Source organism: Spermophilus citellus (assembly GCF_964194105.1).
Source record: "Spermophilus citellus genome assembly, chromosome: 1".
In the NCBI taxonomy this organism is placed as follows: Eukaryota; Metazoa; Chordata; class Mammalia; order Rodentia; family Sciuridae; genus Spermophilus; species Spermophilus citellus.
The window spans coordinates 163298609-163322096 of record NC_138182.1 but is presented as its reverse complement, the minus strand read 5'-3'; the positions used below and the strand labels follow the sequence as shown (position 1 = coordinate 163322096).

The 23488-nt window shown below is 42.8% G+C and overlaps 1 protein-coding gene across 4 annotated transcripts in view; it reads right to left on the bottom strand.

Annotated features, from left to right (window-relative positions):
- KCNN2 (potassium calcium-activated channel subfamily N member 2) overlaps nt 1–21677 on the bottom strand; it is a 439076-nt gene extending 417399 nt beyond the window's left edge. For 3 of the 4 annotated variants that reach the window (XM_081304748.1, XM_081304751.1, XM_081304752.1), the window contains exon 1: nt 21141–21677. The gene's annotated coding sequence lies outside the window, so the exon portion shown is untranslated. Of the gene's footprint in view, nt 1–8139; nt 8221–21140 lie in introns of all 4 variants that reach the window. The other variant, XM_081304749.1, reaches the window with a different exon arrangement.
- Nucleotides 21678–23488: the final 1811 nt, after the last annotated feature.

Sequence of the window (23488 nt, the reverse complement as noted above, 5' to 3'; positions counted from 1 at the left end):
ATACAATAAATTATCCTGTTAGTTACAGGCCTAAACTTGAACAAGTTGCTTTATCTCTCTAGTTTTCACGTTTCTCACTCCCAAACATTTGGTAGAATATTCTTACTTAGGTTCTGACACTGGAAAGAAGAGCCTGGAGGAGAGCCCAGCATCTGCATCACCTCCTGCCCAGCACTGCAAGGGCTATACCACCTGCTCCTTTCCGAGCAGTGGCAGGTGAGTGTGAATTCACTGGAGTTCCTTCTCGGTTTTCTCTTCACAAAATTTGTTAAATTGCAAGTTATGAAACACAGAAGAGCAAGAGGGATGCCAGCTGGAAACAGAGGCATGCATAGAGGAGAGAAAGTGGCCCTGGACCATGTCAGTTACATATGAATTTCCAGTTATTCATTCATATGTATCCCTCTCTCTCCTTCCCTCTTTCTCTCTCACCCCTATTGCTTATAAATTTGCTCTAGATCTGATGGCTGTGGCGAAATACATTTGGAACTGCTAAAAATGATGATCTTTAGGCTCCCTTCCTTCCCTAAATACTTACTGAGAGTGCCAGAGATCAAGTTAAGCAGTATCAAACGTGGTCTATGTCCTCCTAAAACACTGGTCTGTGCTCCAAGGTACAGCAGGATGGATTTGAAAAGGACAACTCTTCCTGAGTGGCCCTGGACACTAGTTATCATTATTCTTATCTTACAGCTGTGGTAGCTGAGATTCAGAGAATGAATCCATTGCTGAAGCTCCTAAAGCCAGAAGGTAAAACAGCAGGCGTTTGAGCCTAGATCTGTCCCATCCTAAAGCTCATGAGCTCATGGTATTTTCACACTGCCACCGTACTTCATTAAGAAAGAGCTTACTTAATCCTGATTATATTGTATATCTCAATAGTTGAGTAATTGGTCTATGCTATATATGACTGGTGATGTTGTATTATATTCACATCTGGCTTTGTTTCTGAACAACTAATTTTGCACTCAAAGTTTTAAAGATTTGAAATTTTGCCAGATTTTCTGATTTAAATTACAAAAGTCCTTCATATTCTTTATTCCTCAATTGATGAAGCAGAACATTATCATACTGACTTCAGCCTGAAATTTGATGAGTGGCTGCATCTGCATACATTTTAACATAGGCTATGAGGAGGGTGGGTGTATTTGAGGATGCAGTAGTAGAAAGTAGGAATGTACCTGGGTTATTAAAATCAAGCATCCTCACTACAAAGGGAATCTTCAACCTGAACTTTTTCTGTCAGGTCATGAGGTTGATAGACATATTTTTTAAAAAGATGACACATCCTTTCTTGCTTGTCATCCTGGTAAATAATCACATTAGCACACATTTTTCAGCAGGTGTTCTACACACAGAGGTAACAGAGTATAAAACATCAAGTCCAAATTCTTGACTTAGAATCACAAACCTCAAGCCAGTCTCAGGCCACAATGTCTTGCCTCACTTTCTGCCAACATGCCCTTCCTCTACCCGGCTATGTTTCAGCCATAACAGAAACAAACCGTTCTCCATATGCTCCTCTGAGCTTCCACATATTCTTCAGGCTGCCCCTAGAAGAGACATACCCATCTCTACCTTTTGGCAGCTTACAACAACTCAAACGACCTTCCCCGTGAGATTTCACTTCCTTGGGAGGAAATCTCTCCTTCCACTCCAGTCTCAGTGTCCTTTTCATTGTCTTTCCCCCTCAAGGGTCAGGGCATGGAAGAAAATGCCCAGATGCTGTTCTGTCTTCTCAGATTCCTGGTACCTAGCTCACTGCTGACACAGGAAGACATGGAGAAACACTGAATCCTTGAATTACTGTGTATAGTCAGGAAACTGAGCCGGTCAACAAAGCTCCACCAGATTGTATATCAGAAGGACCAGAACAAGACCACCTCCCATTCTCAATTTTTATCAAGGTCACTGTTTCATGGGTCACATGTGTTCTGTATTCTAATTTACCTTAAAAGTATTGATGTGCTTCTTAATTTGGGTTTCCTAATTTAAAGCGACACCCTCAAGGTATTTTTTTCATTATTTTTTGAACTCCTTGTAATCATTTTTAATACCCATCAGAAGCTTGAAATTGAAATGTTATGAGTAGACTGCCCTGATTTTTCTGTACTACATTTGCACAATGGGCAGTGTCCTCAGATCTACACTGCAGTTATACTGATCATTCTCAAGTAATATTTTTGCAGTATTATTCAGTCAATAATATAGAAGATACCCCAAAAGAAAAGCTTGGAAATATTTTTTAATATACCTAAGACAAATCATTTATCTAACTAAATTAAGTCGCTCCTGATCTCTGTTTACAATTGCACAAAGTGGCCAGATGAGGAGTGCCGGAAGCCATCGGTGAATTACATGAGGATCTTCTCCCGGGATGGTAGCCAGGGAGATTTAGATTGGCATTGCAAATTATCCCTGGCTCTCCCAGGGCAATAGATTGCCGAATGCACATGACCTTTGTCTCTGCTCTGCTAGGAAGATACCTCACAATAGCTCCGAAAATGGGTGTAACCCTCTGGGAACTGAACAGCCCACCTTTAACCTTTTTTGGTGAAGAACATTCTGTGGAAGGCCTTTGATGTTTCCTGATATAAATAAAGCAGGCACCAATTGGCTTGCCTGTCCTGCCCCTGCCTTTGAAACTACTTTCTGTGTCCTGAGGTTTTTTTTTTTTTTTTGGTGTTCTATTTTTCCTAGCTTTTATTTCTCAGCCAGCCCATTCCACCCAGGGGAACCCCATTTCTACCGCCCACGCGGGAGATGCGCGAAAGAGGAAAGGACCAAAGCTTTTCCTTCCTTTCTCTGACCCTCTGCCACAGTGAGGCCTCCACCACCTAGCTGGAGCTGAGAAATGTCCTCTGATTTTCACACACCTGCTTTGTCTCTGCCTTGAAATGATACCCTAATGTTCTGGTGCTGTACAAACATGGGGCCTTCTGCAAACTAGTCCTATACTCCTCCCTGAGGCAGCTCCATTCCCTATTTCTCTCCAACTTCCCAAGCATTGCTAATGAAAGCCAGTTATAATTATCTTACTGAAGGGGAAAAGAGGAGGGGCACCCTTAAAAGGGCGACCTATCACTTGACAGAAATATACAAAATAGGAGAGAAGAGCTGTAGCCCTCAAGATCTAGGGCAGTGACCTTTGCCTTTAGATGCTGGTATATGAGCACCCCTATTGTTAGTGCCTCCCCAGTATGTTCCACTATCCCTACAGTATCTTGAGGGTTCCATAGTACAGGCTCCCATGTATCAATTGTGATGTCTGTGCCCCAGGCATCTCTCTGCCACAGTGGGTCACAGCTCCACATAAGGGCTTAATAAAATGGGAGGGCTTTGAGGGTATCCCCACTATGCTCCAGCATAGTGTCTGAGCTAACAGTGGTCTAAGTTTCCATGGGGTGTACCACTAGAAATGCCAACTACCCTGCTTGGCTTGGAGAAGAGGATGCTCAAGTGTCCAAATGCTGCAAAACCTAACTAAGTGGAAGTTCCATCTCCAACACACTTTCCACCTGAGACAGCCATTTAAATATATATACACATATAAAAGAAGAAATTGGCATCTTTCTGCCATTGCATTCAAATTATTTTCTAAGAACAATTCATCACACCCCAGATTTTTAAAAATCTATCATTATTAAGTTTTCCCCCCAAATCTACATTTCTTTTTAGAAAATTCTAAGTGGCATATGAAAAAAAAAAAAAACCCACAATGGATTGGAAATAGTCCCTAAATTTGAAATGAGAAGATTGTGCTCTGATCCCAGAGCTGACACTCGTAGATCATGGGGCCTTGGGCCAGAAACATGCACTCTGTGCAAGGAGCCTCTTGTAAAACTGAGGAGCTGGAACAGACAATCTCAAAGGTCCCACCAGCTCTCAACTCATGTCTATTCTGGTTTTGTTCTTATGCCTCTTCCCACTCACTCCACACACCTCTCTCTCATTTTGTCCTAATTATGGTATCACAGAGGCCCCCAGCGTGATTTGGATTCTACATTACAACGTGGGCATTCCTGGTGGAAACTAGAAAGGGTGTCATCTCCAATATAACCAGAGCTGCACCTTTGGACAATGACAACTCCCAAAGACACCAGCAGCAAAGAACCTGAGCCAAAGAGAAAAAGAAAGGTTAAGTGAGGCATGGAGGCTTGGAGAACTACACCTCAGAGAACATGCATGACCGCCCGTGGAACTCCGAGAACTGCTGAGGAGAAATTTAAGGAAGAATGGAATTCCTGCACAAAGTGCCTGGTACGCTGCTTATCTACTGCTGCACAGCAAACCATTCCAAACCCAGTGGCTTAAAACAGCTCCTTGGCTTACAATTTGGACTGGGAACGGCTGGGTTTTTCTACTGCTGGCCTCTCATAGACTCAGTCCTGCATCCATGGTGAGCTGAGTGGTTCTACTTCTGGCTGTCAGCTGGGCTCTGGTGTCTAGTCCAAGCTTCTTCACACAGGAGCAGCAGCATGAGTCCCCAGATAAGCAAAAGACAAGCCCCCACATGCAGGCGGTTTTCAGGTCTCTGCCTGAGACATGTGTGCTGATGCCCTCTTGGCTAAAGCAAGTCACCTGGCCAAGCTAGATTCAAGGGCCAAGGACATGGGTGCTGCCCTCTCAATAAGAGGATTTTTATTGTCAGTTTATGAATTTAAGGGTGGGAAAGAGTTGGGGCTAATTTTGCAACTTACCTTACAGAGAAACAGATCTGAGCCTGTTGGTATAACTTTACTTTTTATTCCCAGGTTCGAAGTGCCACACAAACAGGTGAAATTAGTCCTGTACTTTATATAGCAGCATATTTTATAGTAAAATGTTAATAAGTTGATGAGTCCTCAAAAATAATTGGAACTTTCTTGAGCAAACTGTCAGTTTCATTTAAGCTTTAAGACTCTATGCAAAGTTACACATGGAAATGCAAATTTAAATTCTTCATAGAGGTTTGCCTGTGTGTGTGTGTGTGTGTGTGTGTGTGTGTGTGTGTGTAAACACATACACCAGGAACTGAACCCAGGAGGGCTTAATCACTGAGCAACATCCCCAGCCCTTTCTACTTTATTATTTTGAGACAGTGTCTCTCTAAGTTTCTCAGGGCCTCACTAAGTTGCTGAGGCTGGCTTTAAACTTGTGATCCTTCTGCCTCAGCCTCCCAAGTTGCTGTGTTTATATCTTTTATAAAACTCCAGCCCTTCTAAAATCTAACCCTGTGAGTTCTTTCTTGTGCATTCAGGCAGGTCACACCTTTATGTAATGCCATGTTTAAGAGATTCATGAGCATTCACAGTAGAATTTAGAACTCTGGAATATATTCAGATTTTCCCTAAATCCAATCTGTGTTTAGCAATTAAACTGAGTGTCATACCAAATCCTTTTAACTGTCACTCATTGAACTTACATATAAACCATCTGAGTACCGGGCACCATGCTAAGGGCTGTGACTATCACAGGAACAGAAGGAAGAAGGTGGGCAGGAGCTGAGCCTACCTTCTTGTATCTTGTGGTTCATGGGACATATACCAGTGACTTCTTAAAGAAATACAGTTCAAGAATTTCAATTCATTTTCAAAATTAAAGTGAATTTTGCATTTTTAAATATTCGCCCTTAGATCACTTTTAATTTTCATAAGGCCTCTCTCCTCTGAAGAAGGCTTAAAAGTAACTGACTTTCTTCTCTTCATCATGAAATTGTCACCAAGTTATTTTTAATTCTGACTGTCCTCAAGCTCCTTCTGAGGACATTAATCTCTCTGGGCAGTTGAAATAAATTCCAAGTCAATGTCCTCGTACACAGAACCAGGATTTCACTTAGACACCTCTTCAAAGAAAGCTGTTCCACTGAGCCAGGCTGGGGCAGGGTGAGAGCAGACAACATGGGCCACTGTCATTGCCCCTAACACTGTCCTTTAAAAATGCACAAAAGCTGGTCCTCAACAAATCTGAAAGGAGCAAGGTCCACTCTTGACACAGAACCACCTGTCCTTTCAAGTGCTCTTGGTATTTTTCTATTTTAGCTGCATAAGTTGTCCAGGGCTTGTTGTTTTCATGTTTTTAATAACTATTTGCAATAATTACCTTCTTATAGAGTTTTCATTTGAACATCAACATAGATGCCCAGAGTAAGACAGAGTTTTAGCTAGTTTGGCTAATCAGTTTAACATTCCTTCCTTAGATCCTCACAGAAAAAAGAAATAATGAATCCTAGCAGTTTGACTCCAAAGTCTATGTGCCTCATCAATGCACCTCACAACCTTACCTGGTATCCCCTGTGAGTGTGAACAGAAGAATGGATAGTGTGTCTCTGGTGCTGAGCAGAGAAAATGCTTTATCTAAAAGACAGAAAAGTAATCATATCAATATCACCACAGAGTGAGAGCTTTACACATGGCTCCATGTATACATTCATTCACTTTGGTTTTTCTGTATAGAGGAGGACTTTAGGTGATACACCAAAGAACTTTTTTTCAGTTTTTAATGCATGTGGAAGATACTGTATATTGACTTAACTGCTATGTCAAGTTAACACTGCCTCCAACATAGAGGCTGGAAATGCAAATCACCTTCCCTACCTTCCCCGAAGCAGCCATGTGACCTAAGTGTCTTTCAAAAAGATACATCCTCAAACATTTCAGCAGGGGAAGAAGCAATGTGATTTGGCAGGTAGAGTGGGGGTGTGGATTACAACTGTAGAGTGGTGACAGCCCCTCTGGGCCACTGCAGTGAGGTGCTACAGCCATTGCTGAGGTTTCCAGGACTTCCCCTGGCCTGTGCTTTGTGTGCTTCCTAGCTACCAGTGCTCCTGACTATGGTGTGCAAACCTGGGCCTCTGGACCTTTCAGACATTTGGGGCACCATCTAACATCCTTTAGTAAAAATGCTTCATGCTTAAATTAGCTACAGTGGATTGTATTATTTACAACTAATTATCTTTACTTAGATATGTATATGGCTAGCCCACTGAATCCTGTGATTTCACAAAAATCATTCCTTTGCATGTGCTCATGTTTAAAACATAGTCAATTGAAAGAAAACTATTTAACATAAGTGGCATATGAACATGCTGAAACTGTGAAGCCAGTGAGTGAATGACTCGAATCTAGAAAATGTTCCTCATTAATTAATGAAGTGTAATGTTTTCTTATTTTTCACTTTTTTATTTGTTATTTTTAGATATAGATGACAGTAGAGTGTATTTTGACATATTATACATATGTGGAGTATAATTTACTCTAATTAGGATCCCATTCTTGTGGTTGTATGTGACGTGGTTTCACTGGTGGTGTATTCGTATATGAACATAGGAAAGTTGATTTCCACAACCCTCCATACAAACAAACTGAAATTTAAAGAGGTTTGGTAATATGCCCAATTTCACATACCAGGGAGCAAGGACCTAGGTCCTCCTCCCTCATTTTTGCAGCACCCGCATTCCCTCATACTTACAGCTCACAAATAAAATTGATAAGCCAGGCATGGTGGCACATATCTATAATCCCATTGTCTCTGGAGGCTGAGGCAAGATGATCAGGAATTCAAAGCCAGCTTCAGCAACTTAGTAAGGCCCTAAATACCTTACTGAGATCCTGTCTCAAAATAAAAAATAAGAGCTGGGGATATGGTTCAGTAGTTAAGCACCATGGATTCAATTCCTAATACAAAAATAAATAAATAAATAAACCTGATAAAATACGATTCGATTTTAAACTTTGGTCTCTATGAGTTTGAATTGTGCTATATGAGATTTTCACCCCATCCCTGGAAAATAATATTCCTGGTGGATACATGTGGCCAGCTTGGAAACCCATAAGAATTTAGGAGCATGGAAAATAAGGGCAGCTTTAGAGTCTTCCTAGCAAGGAAAAAAAAAAAAAAAAAAAAAAACACTGTCATGACTCCCAAATGGCTTTAAAATCTTAGAAATCTATAGTTGAAGGTTTTTAGGCTTCAACAGTATTTAATTATAACTTCTAGAAAAGATGTTGGCACAGGTGTTTTTCAGAGGGCAAATCTCTAGTTTTTATTTTTATTTTTGGTGGAGGGTGAATGTGGATGTAACCCCAGAAAAAGAAGCAAGAGCCATTCCACCAGGGAAGGGGAGCAAATAAAAGGAACATGTAACTGAGCTGGCAGTACCTTCGCTGCAGACAAAGCCAGCTGCTCAATCTCCAGGCCCTCTGCAGACAGGCTGCCTGCACTCCTACAACTCAGGAAAGTCTGGAGGTGGGAGAAGAAATGCAAGTAATTTAAGCACTGTCTCTTCTTCTCCTATCTTTAACTTTAAGTGTCCACCCCTAGTGAATAAAGTCTCCTGCACCCTGGATGTTCCCAGGCTCTTCTGAGTAGTGGGAAGGCGGAGTCCCTGAAAGCAGGCAGATGCAGGCACAGCAGTCTCTCCTTGTCAATGGCTGCCATAAAGGACCCCAAAGTATATGTCAGCAGAGAGACAGCAGCCTGGGCTTTCACACATGGAAAGAGAGTCAACTGTCACACTGTGAATCTGAGGCCCAGGGGCTGGACAGGGCCAAGCTGGCCTGGAGCAGTGAATAAAAAGGGCCTGGGACAACTGCAGACCATGTGCTCATAAAATTTTTATGTGACCATAATCTTTCTGTTGAATTCATGCTTCTTCTATGTCTTTTAAGTTTCTGCCCAACTGTATTCTAAAAAGGGTGAAATATTTCTTTTCAGAAATTCATTGAACTGCTATCTTCCAAGGATATTGACCATATTATACCCTTGAGGCTAAGTATATCTGCTGTAGAAAAATGCATCTGTTCAACTATTTGATATAAAAATTAGATTTTTTTAAATTAACCTGTAAAACTATAAACTTAAAAACTACTTCAATAACAGGAAGTTCAACACTTTCTGACCTTGTGATAATTAACCATGACCCCTGTGACTTTGTTATAATATTTCTTTATTCAGAACGTGCCTAAGGGCCTGCCTCCTTGAATATTATCAATTTTTCAGTAAAATACAATATCTCTAGCAGGGAATGTAGCTCAGCACTTACTTAGCAAGCTCCAGGCCCTAAGTTCAATCCCGGCACCCCTCCCCACTCCCAAATTATAAAATACAACATATAATTTTTCCAGAGTTGTAAAAACCTACAAGCAATATATATGATTAATAATCTGTGGTGGTAAAAGTACAAATATGAAGTTCTAGAATAGCCGTTAACATCATGACAGGACTAAAGATATGGAGAGATGCTCTCAAATTACACTGGAGATTTGAAGCATGAATCAAATTCCGTCCCCACACACAAAAGATATGATTCTACACACAGAAATGATAAAACAAATCATGAATTTAGATGATTTTGCTTAATCCCTTCTATATCTCCATTCTTTCCAAATTTTCTATAAATATTTTTATTACTTTTTAATCAGAAGTTATATTTCAGATGAATCTAAAAAATGTTCTAAATTGAGAGCTTTGATAAGAATTTGAAAGCAAATTGTTTAATAATTTAAGCAGAAATCTAATCACTTGTATCCTGGACTGTGTGAACAAAGGGATTTGATTAGCTTAGACAAATAACTCTTATGCTACAGAGGCAAAGCCAAGAGAGCTTGTGGGAAATGCAAATTCATTTCATCAGTTCCAATTCTGTACATCTGGGTAAGAGCAGAAACCTGCATCTCATCAACATACAAGATGATTTTAACGTTGGTGGGGCCACACTTTGATCAACTCTGGCCAAAAGACAAGCCCAAGGCATCAAAATTTCAGAGACTCTCCATCCAGAAACAATGCTGTTCTGACCCAGGGAATTCCAGGGTTCTGGCCCCTGTTGTAGATGCTTCTGTAGACATGACACTATCTCCCCTGTGTTCATCCATGTTTTTTTTTAGCAGATTTCCTATGATTGGCTTTCCTTGTGGTTTTTCTAAAAGAAAATATTACTGCTTTGTCAATAGTGGCAGTTGGGTTTGTCTGTCTTCTCTGTAACACAATAAATTGGTACTCAGTTTATAGATCAGTCTCTCTGAGTTCAGTTAATGTGAATCTACTCCCCTGAAAATTTGGTCCATTTTCAGACAGGCATGTAAGCTACAATAGCTGGATTCTCTTAGCAAGGAGTTAGTGAGCCTCTTTCTCACAATAGTATATCCATTGTTATTGCCAACCTGTCAGCACTTTCCATGTTTCTGATACAGCATCTTGAATTTCCTTTGGGAATCACTCCAAGATTCTTCCAAAATCCAAAAATAGCCCCTTACTCCAGGCCCATCTATTTGAACTCAACCTTAAGAGTTTTGATTAAAATAAAGGTAAAGCTTAGATCCATTGGTCTTTGTCATGGAGCCACAAGGGGAAAAACATGCTTGAGAATGAAGCCACTATGAACAAAAGAACTAAGAAACAGAGATAAATTAGAGCTAGAGAAAGACAAAGAGAGAGGTGCTTTGATGGGGTCATTATTTGAATCTTGGATATAGTTGGTCCACCCATTATCTGTGCTCGTGAGCTGATGTGTTCCTTTTCTGGTTTCTGCCAGTTGGAATTAGGTTTCCTTCCTTTACTATGGTAAAAAAATCTAAACTAAAACAACACTGCTCTGTTTCCATGTACAGAGCATCCCTTCCATTGAACACGTAACCTTAGTTCCAAAGACCCTGCACTTATTTGGGGGACACTTAAAACAACCACACTCATGGGAAGTGTGGATTGCCAGACATTAACGGCAAGGCAAGTCAGCTTCATGTGCAACTCGGGAGAACCTAAGGCTAACTGTCACTAGAAAACAATGATAGCACAGGCTGGGGCTTTTTATTTCTAAGGATGGTTTCCACTTGGCATCATGACAAAGGAATAAAAACATGAGTTGCTCTGTGAATCTTGCTGTGTCACAGAGTATTTCCATGCTTATGTTTTAGGACTATCACTTATGAAATGGGAGGAAACCACCTTGTTCTCAGTGCCCCACAAAGGGGCAGGAGACTGACACCTGTACACCACCATAGTCAAGCACCTTAGTTCTGAGCTAGAAGAGGAAGGGGCCTAGTCTGCAGGAAAAACAGTGCCTGACTGCATTCACAGACTTCAGTTACACACAAAATTCCTTTTGCCTGCTCTTTCTAAGTTACATGAAACAATTAAAAGGAGAAAAAAATCTGATGTCTGGGGACACAAATACAAACAACTTTTCCAGAAAAATTAGGGTCTGAACAGGGACTTTTCCAATATGTCAAATGAACTTTCTTTCTTTTTCCTTCCTTCCTTCCTTCCTTCCTTCCTTCCTTCCTTCCTTCCTTCCTTCCTTCCTTCCTTTCTTGTACCTGGGATTGACACCAGGATTGCTTAACCACTGAGCCACATCCCCAGCCCTTTCTGAATTTTTGTGTGTGCGTGCGTGTGTGTGTGTGTGTGTGTGTGTGGTATATGTGTGTGTCGGGGGGGGGGGGGTGCTGGGATTGAACCCAGGGCCTTGTGCATGTGAGGCAAGCCCTCTACCAACTGAGTTATATCCCCAGCCCTCCTAGCCCTTTTTATGTTTCACTTTGCAACAGGGTCTTGCTAAGTTGCTGAGGGTGGCTTTGAACTTGCCATCCTCCTGCCTCAGCCTCCCAAATTGCTGGGATTATCAAGTAGACTTTGGATTATTTTATATTATGGCTACTACTTCAAGTTGGGATTGGATTGTAAAAAATATGATAGTCAGATAGAGCTACTGATATTTATGAACCACCCAGTTTCAGGAAATAACTAGACATGACATAATGTTTACACTCAAAGTTCTTTTTCCCATTCAAAAAAAAAAAAAACAAAAAAACCTGCCTAGGAAAAGAGTTAATGCTCATCAAAGAGATGGATATTCAGGAGTGCTAGCTTATTGGTGTTTGGCTTCTCTCTCAAGGCTATAGAACATGCATACCTCATTTTATATATTTATTTTTAAAAAGGCTTGGCTCTACAAAGCAGTAAAATGAGAATTAAATCCTAAAATGAGCTAAAGAAGGAAACAGGTGCTATAACTACTTTTGCAAATGTCCAGGGCGAGTGTTGTTTTTGATGTGATTACTGGAAGGGAAAAGACCAGTCAAGACTACTATTGCATTTATGCTGGAATTCATACTGAGCATATGGCAAAAGGTAAAATAAGAATCCATACTAATGAAATCATGGCATTTGCAGGTAAATGGATGGAGCTGGAGACTATCATGCTAAGTGAAATAAGCCAAACCAAGAAAAACAAAGGCCAAATGTTTTCTCTGATAAGCAGATGCTGATCTATAACAGGGGGAGGAGGGAAAGGAAGAATGAAGGAAATTTGGATTGTGCAAAGGGGAGTAAGGGGAGGGAAGAGGGTGTGGAAATGGGAAGGACGGTGGGATGATACAGATTTTATTACCCTATATACATGTATGATTACACAACCAGTGTGACTTTGCACCACGTTCAGCCAGAGGAAGGAGAAGTTGTGCTCCATTGTGTGCAATGTGTCAAAACACATTCTACTGACATGTATAACTATTAGAACAAAGTTTTAAAAATTAAAATTAACAAAAAGAATACATACTAATATATTCTCTCCATCTAAGATTTACTCTGCAATACCAGTATCAAAGTAAGCCATACCTCACAGTGTTAGTTATAGCAAAAAACTTATAATCAAATTAAACAAACAAACACCCATATGCACCGTCTTAGATTCCCTCAACCTCTTCCTACTATATGTTTGACTTGGTCAGGGCCCCTCCATGTTTGAACTGGAGTAAAACTAGCCATCTTACGGTAGGGTGCTTGGATCCGAGGCCAGAAGTTTGTGGAATTAGCGACCCTTGGGATACAACTTCATCAAGGAGAAATAAGAGGTTTGTTTCAAAGAACTCAAAAGAATTAACACCAGAAGAAAGAAGAAAAAGAAAAAAAAAGTCCCAATCAATAAATGGACTGAACGGACACTTCTCAAAATAAGAAATACAAATGGTCAACAAATATATTTAAAAATGTTCAACATCTCTAGCAGTTAGAGAAATGCAAATTAAATCTACACTGAGATTCCATCTCACTCCAGTTCTCCAAGGCATCATTCACATACATAATGTCTCGTTCCTACTTCACATAGCAGCTCTCCCCAAAGTATTTGAGTTACTTACATCGTGGACTCAGGCCAGTCAGACCTCTCACAGAGAGACTGGCTCCCAGAAGGAAGCAAAAGTTACCAGTCCTCAGAAGTCCAAATATCACTTTTACTAAATTTTATTGTTCAAATAAAGTCACACAGATAGTATTATTCAAAAGGAAACAGACCTTACTTTCTGATAGGATGAATGCCACATCAGCACAAAGTGGGACATTAATGGTTGCCATTTGGGGAGATTCCTAAATGTGTCTACAAATTAGGATCATCTGAGGATCTTCTTGAACCTACAACCACACAGGCCACAGCTGTAACCAAGTAATTCAGAGTCTCTGTGGGTAGATCATGGGCATTTATTTTAGTTTTTAAGCTCCCCAAGTGATTCCAATGTGCAGAAAAGTTTGGGGATCCTTGATCTATCATAACTTGTAAGGACAGAGATTTAGAAAAGCCAAAGACTCTAGTAACACCTCAGTTATATGCTGCTACATGTCATTTCACAGCATGCTCAGTGGCTCATCTTGAAATACACTGTGGGTTTAAAATTTAAGCTAAACACCAGTCTCTTTAAACACAACAAAGCTGCCATGATACGCCTGCTTAGTATGCCTTGAGGGGTGGCCAACTTTCCAGTTTGTCTGGGACTGAGTGGTTTCCTGGGATACAAAACTTTCAGTGCTGAAACCAGGCCGGTCTGTGTCAAACCAAAGCAGGTGGTCACCCCAGCCTCTCTCTATCTCCATCAGCTAAACTGGTCCCATTCTGGTGAGTTTTGTTTCTGAAACACCAATATCACCACCTGAGTCTCCTCAAAAGTGACCCCGTCGGTGCTGCATGAAATATGGCCCACAGTCCTGCAGCATAAACATCATATAAGAGATGTTACAAATGGATATTTGAATGTTCTGCCCTGGTCCCTGAGTCAGAATCTCTGGGGGCAAGACTCGGGGACTAGAGCATGGAAGACATGACTTGATGCATGCCAACCATTATTTCATCTTCATCTATCTCCACCATCCCACATCAGGCAAAATCAGATTTCTGTTTTGCAACAGAGGTATAACAAACAGCAAGAAGGGTCAGTCAATGCTAATTTTGACCAGAGATGCCTAGACAAAGGGCAGCCAGCAAGTTCAGACACATCCCTGACAAACATCATCTGGGGTTTAGTTTTGTCAGACATTTCTCTTAGAGACTGTAGGAAAATGTTTTAAATCCACAATAGGGTCTGGAGGGTGCAGTGAGGGACACACCAAGCAGAAATGTCTGCAGTGGGTAAGGCCTGTCTCTCCCAGAACACATCAAAACCATCAAGACAAGGCAGAGAGCAAATTTTTCTCTGAACTGGAAGAAAAAAAAAAAAAAACCCATATCTCCCTTAAAGTTAAGCAAAAACTCAAGCTTCAACTTTGACTGTTGGTCTTCATTGTGAATTTATAGTAAAAATTCATTTAGGTTTCATTTAGAAATGCAATACTCTTTTTAGCTAGCTTAGGCTGAAGCAATGGAAAGTTTCGCCAAGCAAATTTTACCTTAAAATTTTAAGTGCCTTAAAAGAAAAACATTTTACTTATCTGTTTATATTTGGTGGATGCTAATAACTCCCTGTGAGTCTTACCTATACAACTAATACAAAATGATCTTTGGGTACATAACTGCATCAATTGAATCAAACAAAATATTTCTTAAAAACACATGCATACACATTATAATTCAGACTTTTTATTAATTCAGATTGGTCTCTCTGTGCACTAGGAAAAGAATTAGTGAGGTTTCTGTGCCAATTAACATGTATGCCTTGATCCCTAATATGCTATGCGTTGAGGGGTGGCCAACTTTCCAGTTTGTCTGGGATTGATTGGTTTCCTGGGATACAAAACTTTCAGTGCTAAAAAATCCAGCCCAGTCTGTTTCAAACCAGAGCAGGTGGTCATCCCAACCTCTCTTTATCTCCATCTGCTAGACTGGTCCCATTCTGGTGAGTTTTGTTTCTGAAACACCATTATCACTACCTGAGTCTCCTCAAAAGTGATCCATACCAGTGCCTCATGAAATATGGCCCACAGTCCTGCAGCATAAGCATCACATGAGAGATGTTAGAAATGGATATTTGAGGGTTCTACCCTGGTCCCTGAGTCAGAATCTCTGGGGGCAAAGTTTTAAGGTAAATGAAAATTTAAAAACTCTTGTCAAAACTCACCTTTGATAAATTATGGCTCTTATTTCTTGTGTATTTCACAAACCCCACATCTATAAAGTCAAAGAAAATAGCCACTTAACTAACTTTCCCCCTACATAAGATAATCCAACCCAAGTTACTGTGGTCGAAGTTCCAGCTGCATAGAAAGAGGTGCTCCTTCAACACCACCAGAGTGCCTCAGGCAGGGCATCCTCTTGTCATACTGCAGGTCTGGCAGGAGGTATTGGAGCAACCCCCTCCCCCAGACATATTGTGGGCAGCAAAAATACAGTATCTTCTACAGATATAAAAATACAAACATAGATTTGAAATACACTTGTTGTTCTGGACAATGAACTCATTTTCCTATGTTCGAATCATACTACAAGTAAATCTGTGAGTTTTGCTTTCCCTGGTCAAATTTCGAAGGAGAAAAGAACCCATATTCTTTGTGTAGATAATTAATCGTCAGATTTTAATTACTAATGAATTACATATTGGAAGACTTCTAAATATGCCATAAATGACTGCTTGCAGTCAAAACATTCTCATTAAAGTGCAGATGGGTCATCCCATTTTTAAGAAGGATAAGTGACTCTTTCCTAGTCAAGAGAAACATCTGCATAAGCTTTTAAAACTAAGCAACCCAAATGTTCTTCTTCCAGTTCCTCCACTGGACAGCCCGGTTGGACAAGCATAGGAACCATCCTGATCCTCACCCAGGCTTCACCATCCAGCCAATTCCAAGAGTCTCAGGGATTGAAATGGTTGCACAAAGCCACCTGAAGAGTTGTCAGTGTAGGTGACAGAGCACAAACATCCCAATAGGGAGGCTAGCTACACTTGGCCATCAAATCTAAGGGTTGAGATCAGAAGCAGAACCAAACCCCACTCCACAAGAATAACAGTCGAGACAGATCCCCAAATGGGAATATTGTGCCACAGGGCTGGAAGGAAGATCACAACATTGTCCTGCATGAGACACTTTTGCTCTCTGCCTATCTCATACAATTGTGAAAATCAAGTGGAATAATTCAAAGTGAATATGATTTGTAAATTGTAAATCTATGTGCAAACACAAGGGCCCATCAGTATTACTATGTTCACACCACTCTCCCTAGCAGTATGGGGTGAGGGTTTCATGAGGTAGGGGTGCACCAGAGGGGGTCCCTTGAAAGTAGATAGTATCATTTTCCATTTGCTCGCCTGCCGCCTCACTGAACTGTGATTTCCTTGAAAGCAGAGACTGCACCTTAGTCATCACTGCATCTCCATTTACAAAGGAAGACATTCAATCACTGTTCATGGAATGCTGTATGAATAATTTCTGAATCCTCACTATTATTCAGGCTCCCAGCTAGCTGAGAATTGTGTGAAGACCATGCGGCATAATGTGAGAAATCAGACAGCGAATGCCCATGTGCCCAGGATTAGTTCCCCATCTGCCAAAAAGTGCTTACTACCCCACTTCCAGAGCCCTGGCTCCACTAGACAAGGAGCCCCAAATCTCAGAATTCAAAGCATTCGTTGAAGTTGCTCAACAAGAGTCACTGACATTGAAATGACTTGGAATACAATGATAGCTGAACCTTCCTCTAGGCCAGGCACTGCACCCCACGCTTTCCCTCCGTGATCCCATTTAAAACTCACAGCTATGCCATGTGGTAGGATTTGTTGCTATTCAGATGACAAAACTGAGTCCTGGAGAGATAAGTGACCTCCAACCAGGCTATGGGTGGTGGAGTCCGAGTGGAATTGTAGGTCTAGTGTAGGTCTCGTGTTTTCCAGAGCCCATATTCTTAATTCCTTGCTCAGACATTTCTGTCTGCAGAAAGAGGGTGCTTGTGCCTTTTTCATGAGTGAGGTTGGGATGGTCTCATCCCGATCAACTCAAAGTCAAGCAGAGAGGAGAACTCCTGCTTCCCCCTTGCTTTCCCCCTTCCTTTCTGCCTTTTACCATTACTGCCCATAAACTGCATGCCAGGCCCTGTACTGGTCATTAGAGATACACCCATGAGTGAGGGACCAGGGACATCCATTTGAGGAAAGGAGTGGGACAAGTCAATAGAAGTGAATGTCCGTGAGAGAGGCTGAGAACTAGATGTTACCAGGGTGGTAGGATGTGCTGGCAAGGGAGAGCCATGTCAGGCCCAAGGGTGGTAAGGCCCTGGTACCAGGAGGGTATTGTGAAGGCACTGGGCACCCACCTCAAGCCAAATGCCTCATACCTGGCCTAGCAGGGTGATGGGATGGGGATCTTCTGTGGGAAGGCCTCAGCAAAGATTCCGTAAATGAGATGTCACAAAACACAAGACACAGCCTGAGGCAGTGCCGGGGCTGCAGTGGCAGGGAACATGGCATGCATCCAGCCTGCAGCTGGCTACCTGGTGTCTATGGAAAACACCTGCAACACAATGGCCTCTAAGCCTCAAGGCTCCATTAGCACCAACTGTCCTGGATCCTTCTATTTGCCCTCGGTTCTGTCTCTTCCTGCTGGATGAACGCTCCCCAGATGCACCAGGGTTGCTGTATTCTTGGGTGTGTCCCTGTTTCTGGCTCAGTGTCCCCTGCTCTTCCTTACTGAACGCTCAGGGCTCTCCTGGCCACCCCGTCTTTCCTGGCTGAATAGCTCTGGGGCCCACATGGACACTAGCCCCCAGCCCACTGGTTCACATCCTCTTACCCATCAACCTACTTCAGCCTCATGAGGGACTGAAAACCACACAGCTTGAGGCTTCATTCAACAGTAGGTCAGAAACCTGGGGCACTTCCTCCACTTCCCTTTGTTTATATACCCTTCTGTCATCTATTCAACAGATAACCTATTTATTGATAACTTATTCTCCTTTACACCTTGCTAGGGATAAAAAAAAAAGACAAGTTTCCCTGCCCAACACAGTTCACAAGCTGACAATGACAACCAGGTGCAGAATCTTAACTACACCATAAATATACTCCACTTCCCACAGTTGTGCCTGACCCTGAAATCTCCCTCACGCTTTGGACTCATGTCTAACATCCAGATCTCTCTACTTGCATTTTTAAATCAATGTGTTCAAAATGTGTGATTTTTCCCCCCAGAATGTGAACCCTCCCTGTTCTTCCTCTTCTGTAAACACAGAATCAATATCTTTGCAGTCAAATAAACAAAAATTCCAGGAGTTAAAGATCTTTGATTTCGCTCTTTCTCTTACTAACCCCTATATCTAACTCACTACCAAGTCTCGTCCATTATACCTCCAGAATAGGTCCTGATCATCCACTTCTCTTCAAGTCCTCCCTCACAGCCCTGACCCTCCTTCAGGCTCCTGCGGGCCTACAGAGTCCTCTGTGCCATTTGAAAAACGTGCCCTTCCTCTAGCCCTTCACCGCCCGGCACTAGGACATTTGCTGATGGAGGAACACGGGCTGGGTTTTCAGTGACCTAACCCCCAGGCTGGGCACCCTGTGCAGTAAATAACCTGCAGAAACTCAGTCGGAGTCCTGCCAGCATCTTCTCCCCCCTCCTACTGCAGGAGCCTCCTGATAGCCACTCCCATTGTCCCTTCTTCCTGCAGCAGCCAGAGCAGTCTTTTAAAGCCTCAAGCCCAGTTAGGGCACTTTCCTCTTTAAAACCCTCCATTCTTCTGCGTGATCTGGTCCCAGTTCACCTCTGCTGGTCCATCCTTACTCTGGCTGCTTTTCTCCTCCTTATAACATTCAGCTCCCTTCCCCTGCCTGAAGCATCTACCTCCAGTATATTCCTTCCTTTCTACTCTCCACTTCAGACCACCATGCACAGAACTGAGTTAATCTTAATATTTAGTTCATCATATACTCTCATCATTAGTCCACATGTGGCCTGTCATACTACCAGTTGTTTTGAATAATGTAGTAGGAATACCTGGCCCTACCAACCAAAACTTGGCTCAGGCTTTGCCAACGGCTTGCCCCTAACCAACCATATAGTCCTCTAGCTTCTCCTCATTAAGCAAACCATAATCACAAATCTCATGATCATCATTCTCTTGCTTTCTTATTTATACAACATTATAGCATATATGTATGTGTGTATATATATTCCTAAATAGTTGGGCTTTTTATTTTAGTAGCTTTTAATATAAAACTACCATGCTTTATGCAATATTTTAGACTTTTAACTTAATATTACATTGTAAAGAACTAATTATATTGTTATATGTCACTTACTCTATTCATTTTTTATGGTTGTATAATAGTTCCCCCCCACCCACCCCGGGGCACCAATGCACTATTGCTTCCTCTCTCTGGTTAGAGGCATTGGGGTTCCTTCTATTACTGGGAACTGTAATGTTATGCATATTCATGTACATGTCTCCTGCTGAGAATGTGCAAGAAACAAGCTAAACAGTTGGATAACAGGTGCACCAATGATGGCATTAGGCTATAACGCCCACCTCTTTTCCAAAGTCACTGCTCTAATTCATACTTCCACCAGCAATGTTTGAAGATCCTTTAGATTCATAACCTCTTCAATGAAATGACATTGTCAAACTTTTATTTGGGAGCCAACTAAATGCATCTCACTGTGGCCTTGGTTTGCAATTCCATGATTACTAAAGGCAATCACCATCAGTTCTTGTGTTCATTGATTAATTTGTATTTTTTTCCTCCTAAATTCTTCAAGGTCCAGCCTGAATATCCATTACAAAGAGAACTTCTTTTGCCATTCTCCAGGTGGAGGTCATCCTTCCTAGTGCATTACTCTGTTCTCCTTCCTGATGTTATCTACACAGTTCATTAATGTATAATCGGTCGCCTTTAACTGGAATACAAGGATCTTGACTGCCTTGGTTCACTGTTCCATCTCCAAAGCCTAGAACAGCACCAAGCAGAGTGGGTAGATGCATATGTGAATGACAGAGATATGCAATGAACCGAATTATATTCTAGAGTCAGACACTGTGTTTCAATCTCAGCTCCCCCACTAACTATCATTATGAACAACTTACTTGATCATCTATTCCCAGATTGTCTCCCCTACAAAAGGAGAGATAACAGTCCTTATTTCATGGGGGTGCTTAAGAGGTTTCACATTTGAGTTAATATTTGTGATGTTCTTAGGATAACATCACAAACAGCAAGTGCTCAATAAGTGCCAGTTATTATTATTAAGATATCATAGTGTTATACTCAGTGACTTGAGCGCATAAACCAAGCCAGCCTGGACCTAATGAGCTCTCTCTCCTCAGGTTCTGCATCATTCTGTTGTTACAGATACACATTCCTATGGTCAAGAGAAAGACAGAGAAGCATGTTGGGGAGCAATTTATTTTCAAGAAATAGTCCCCTGACCCCAAACCTGAAGGCAGCTGAGCAGCAGCAAAGTAGGTACTCCACAATATGTGATAAATAAATGCTCATAAACCATCCATCCATGTGCCCTCTAACCCCAGCATTGCATTACACAAGAATCACAACACTCGCGACCTCTCTTTTTATTTTGATCCACATTTTCAAAGGAAAGGGAAGTTAGAAAGAGGGATGGCAAAGAATAAAAGTAGATCAGATACCGGAAGAGGAGCTGAGAAATAAGGCAAGGGACGATGGGGAGACTGGGAAACTTCAGGTCATGCTACAGCCTTGACCTTCAGTGTAGAACTTTACCATGATAAAAGTAAGAGCTTCAAGGGAATCCCACCCACTCCCGAATCTCTCTTTTTAAGGTAGGAGCCTGGGCGGGGGTGGGGGGAAAGGCAGCGCAGGAAGAGACTTTGCAGGGGACCAGAGGCCTAGCGTAGGGGGAGGGAAGCCCCAGGGCAAACTTCACCATCTTGCCTGGGGGAGACTTGTTCCCACTAAATCTGTAGCCCCCAGACAATGTCACCTTCGTCGTGAGCTTACCTTGTTCTGCAAACAGGAATCCCGTTCCATTTGAAGAATTCCTCGCCTCAAAGTGGTAAATGCGGCCTTGGTTAAATGCGCCAGGGGGCAAAGCCGAAGTGCGATTCCTTGGAGAATTCCGGTAGGTTCACTGGGAGAAAGTGTTTCCATTTGAGAAGGACAGGAGTCCTGGCCGGGACCAGCTGCCACTCGGGTGTCGAATTCCGTGACAGCTCGCTGCTAGGGAGCACCACACACCCCCTCCTCCCGGGTCCGAGGCGCGGAAAGCTGGAGGGGGTGCCCCCGGGTGCCGGCACCGGACTGGGGGCGCGGCTGGAACCAGCCAGGCCCCCGCTTCCCACTCGCGGTGATACAAGTAAATCTTCGGGGAACCCAGCTCCTACTTGCCTTGCTTCAGTACCGACCGTGCTAAAAACTGAACCTAGTCTCCGGACGCCCCGCCGGGACTAGGGACTCCCTCCTTCCGGAGTCCTTGGCTGGCTAGAAGGTACAGGGTCGGCTGGGGGCCCGCGAAGGCTCAGGGTATTGCCGACCTTGAGGCTACCGAGGGTGTGCATGCGCCAAAAATAAAACACGCGCGCGCGCACCCCCCCCCACACACACACCCCACACCATTTCCCCTAATAGTTCCCTTCTGAGAAAACTGTCCTCAAGCAGCATAAAACACAGGGGGGAGGGGGAACCCTGTGCCAACACTATGAAAGCCAACATTATTCCCAAGACCAAATTTGGGGATGATTTTGGTTTTAAGGTTTGGATTTAAGCTTCTAAAAAAATGGTATGGAATAAATTCCATCGTGTGTGTGTGTGTGTGTGTGTGTGTGTGTGTGTGTACACGCGCGCACATGTTAAGATTTTCCAGGTGTGTTAACCAGAGCTTCGGAGGACAGAAATCGCAGATCCTGGGTGTTGCAACACAAGGTTAGAAACCTGTCTGGATTCCCTTTTCCCGGTGTTATGCATCATGCCCTGACTGGTACTGCAGGGAGCTGCCCGGCGCTGCAAGGGTTAAGGCTGCGCGCCCGCCCGCCGGCTTCCCCAACCGAGAGCGCGCGGCGGCGGGGGCGGCGGAGGGGAGAGCCGGGAATCTCCCGCCCGCTCCCCCTCCGGAGGGCGCTTCCCTCCCCGCTCTATTTATAGCTCCACTTCCAGCTGCTGCAGGGAACGCGCGGGTTGCGCTGAGCATTTTGAGCTCGAGAGCCTTCCGGAGACAAGGGATTTTCATAAATTCTGTGAATGGCAGAAATGTCTCTAGCCTTTGGATTTTGAATGCCACTGTTCAGTCTGTCTTTCCAATATTCCATTTCCAAACTGAAAACACAAAAGATCGGGGAGCCAGGAGGAATTTGAGACTAGAGGTGAATGCAGGCAGGCAGTTTGTTATGCCGGGGACCCCTTTGTTTATTAGATGCCGGAAAAAGGGGAAACAACCCTCCATGGACTTACAAGCTTCTGGCTCATTTTATATTTTCTGCAACACTCGACCTGTCTGGGGCTTGCCCTACCAGTCACGTGGCCACAAAGAGTTATGAGGTGAATTTAAGAGCAATGAAAAACTGCATCCTCTGCCATCTGACTGCCTGCTTACCAGGCAATCTCAGCGCTGTCTCACTGCATAAGCACTGTTGGGCGGCTTCTGTCAAACTTCCACACCAAAACTGCCTGAGAAGAGGGCCCAGTCATGGTGCCACATAGGGGTTCCAAGCCCCAGTGGATCCTGATGACACCAAAACAAAACAAAATCTGCTTCCTGGAGTCCTGTGTTCCCCATAAAATGGAGCATACTGTACCTATCTAGAAGGTTCTAAACTGACACCTTGCTCTGAAGCCCCTTCCTACAATTAGTCTTTCCTAAAACATTATTGAGCCCCTATCATATGCTGAGCCCCTATCATATGCTGAGCCCCTGCAGCTTCCCTGAGTGCTCACAGAACACACCTAGGTCCCTGCTGTCCAAATCGGTGTGGGTGGAAGCTGAGAGACCAAGAGACAAGTGTCCCTGGAGGTCTTCCCTCCCCCCCTATCCTTTTCGTACCAGTCTCCTGGTTTTTCTCTTAGGGCTGACTTCAGTGTCCTGGAAGGGTATTATTTATTTAACTATTTAATCAGAATCAGCCTTCAGTGCAGCTTCTAATTAGTTTAACTTTCCAGTCATCTGTGGGTTAGGGAGAGGCCCCTTTTGTGTGGGTCCCTTGTTGCAGCATTTTCCCTTCATAAATTCACTTTTCTGCCCTAGTAAGAAGACAGTGCAGAACACAGTGTTTCTGGGATATGTCAAGCTGCAGATATCCATCTGGAGCTCTGTCCTACCCTCATCCTCCCCGTTTAAGTGATTTTGTCAATTTACT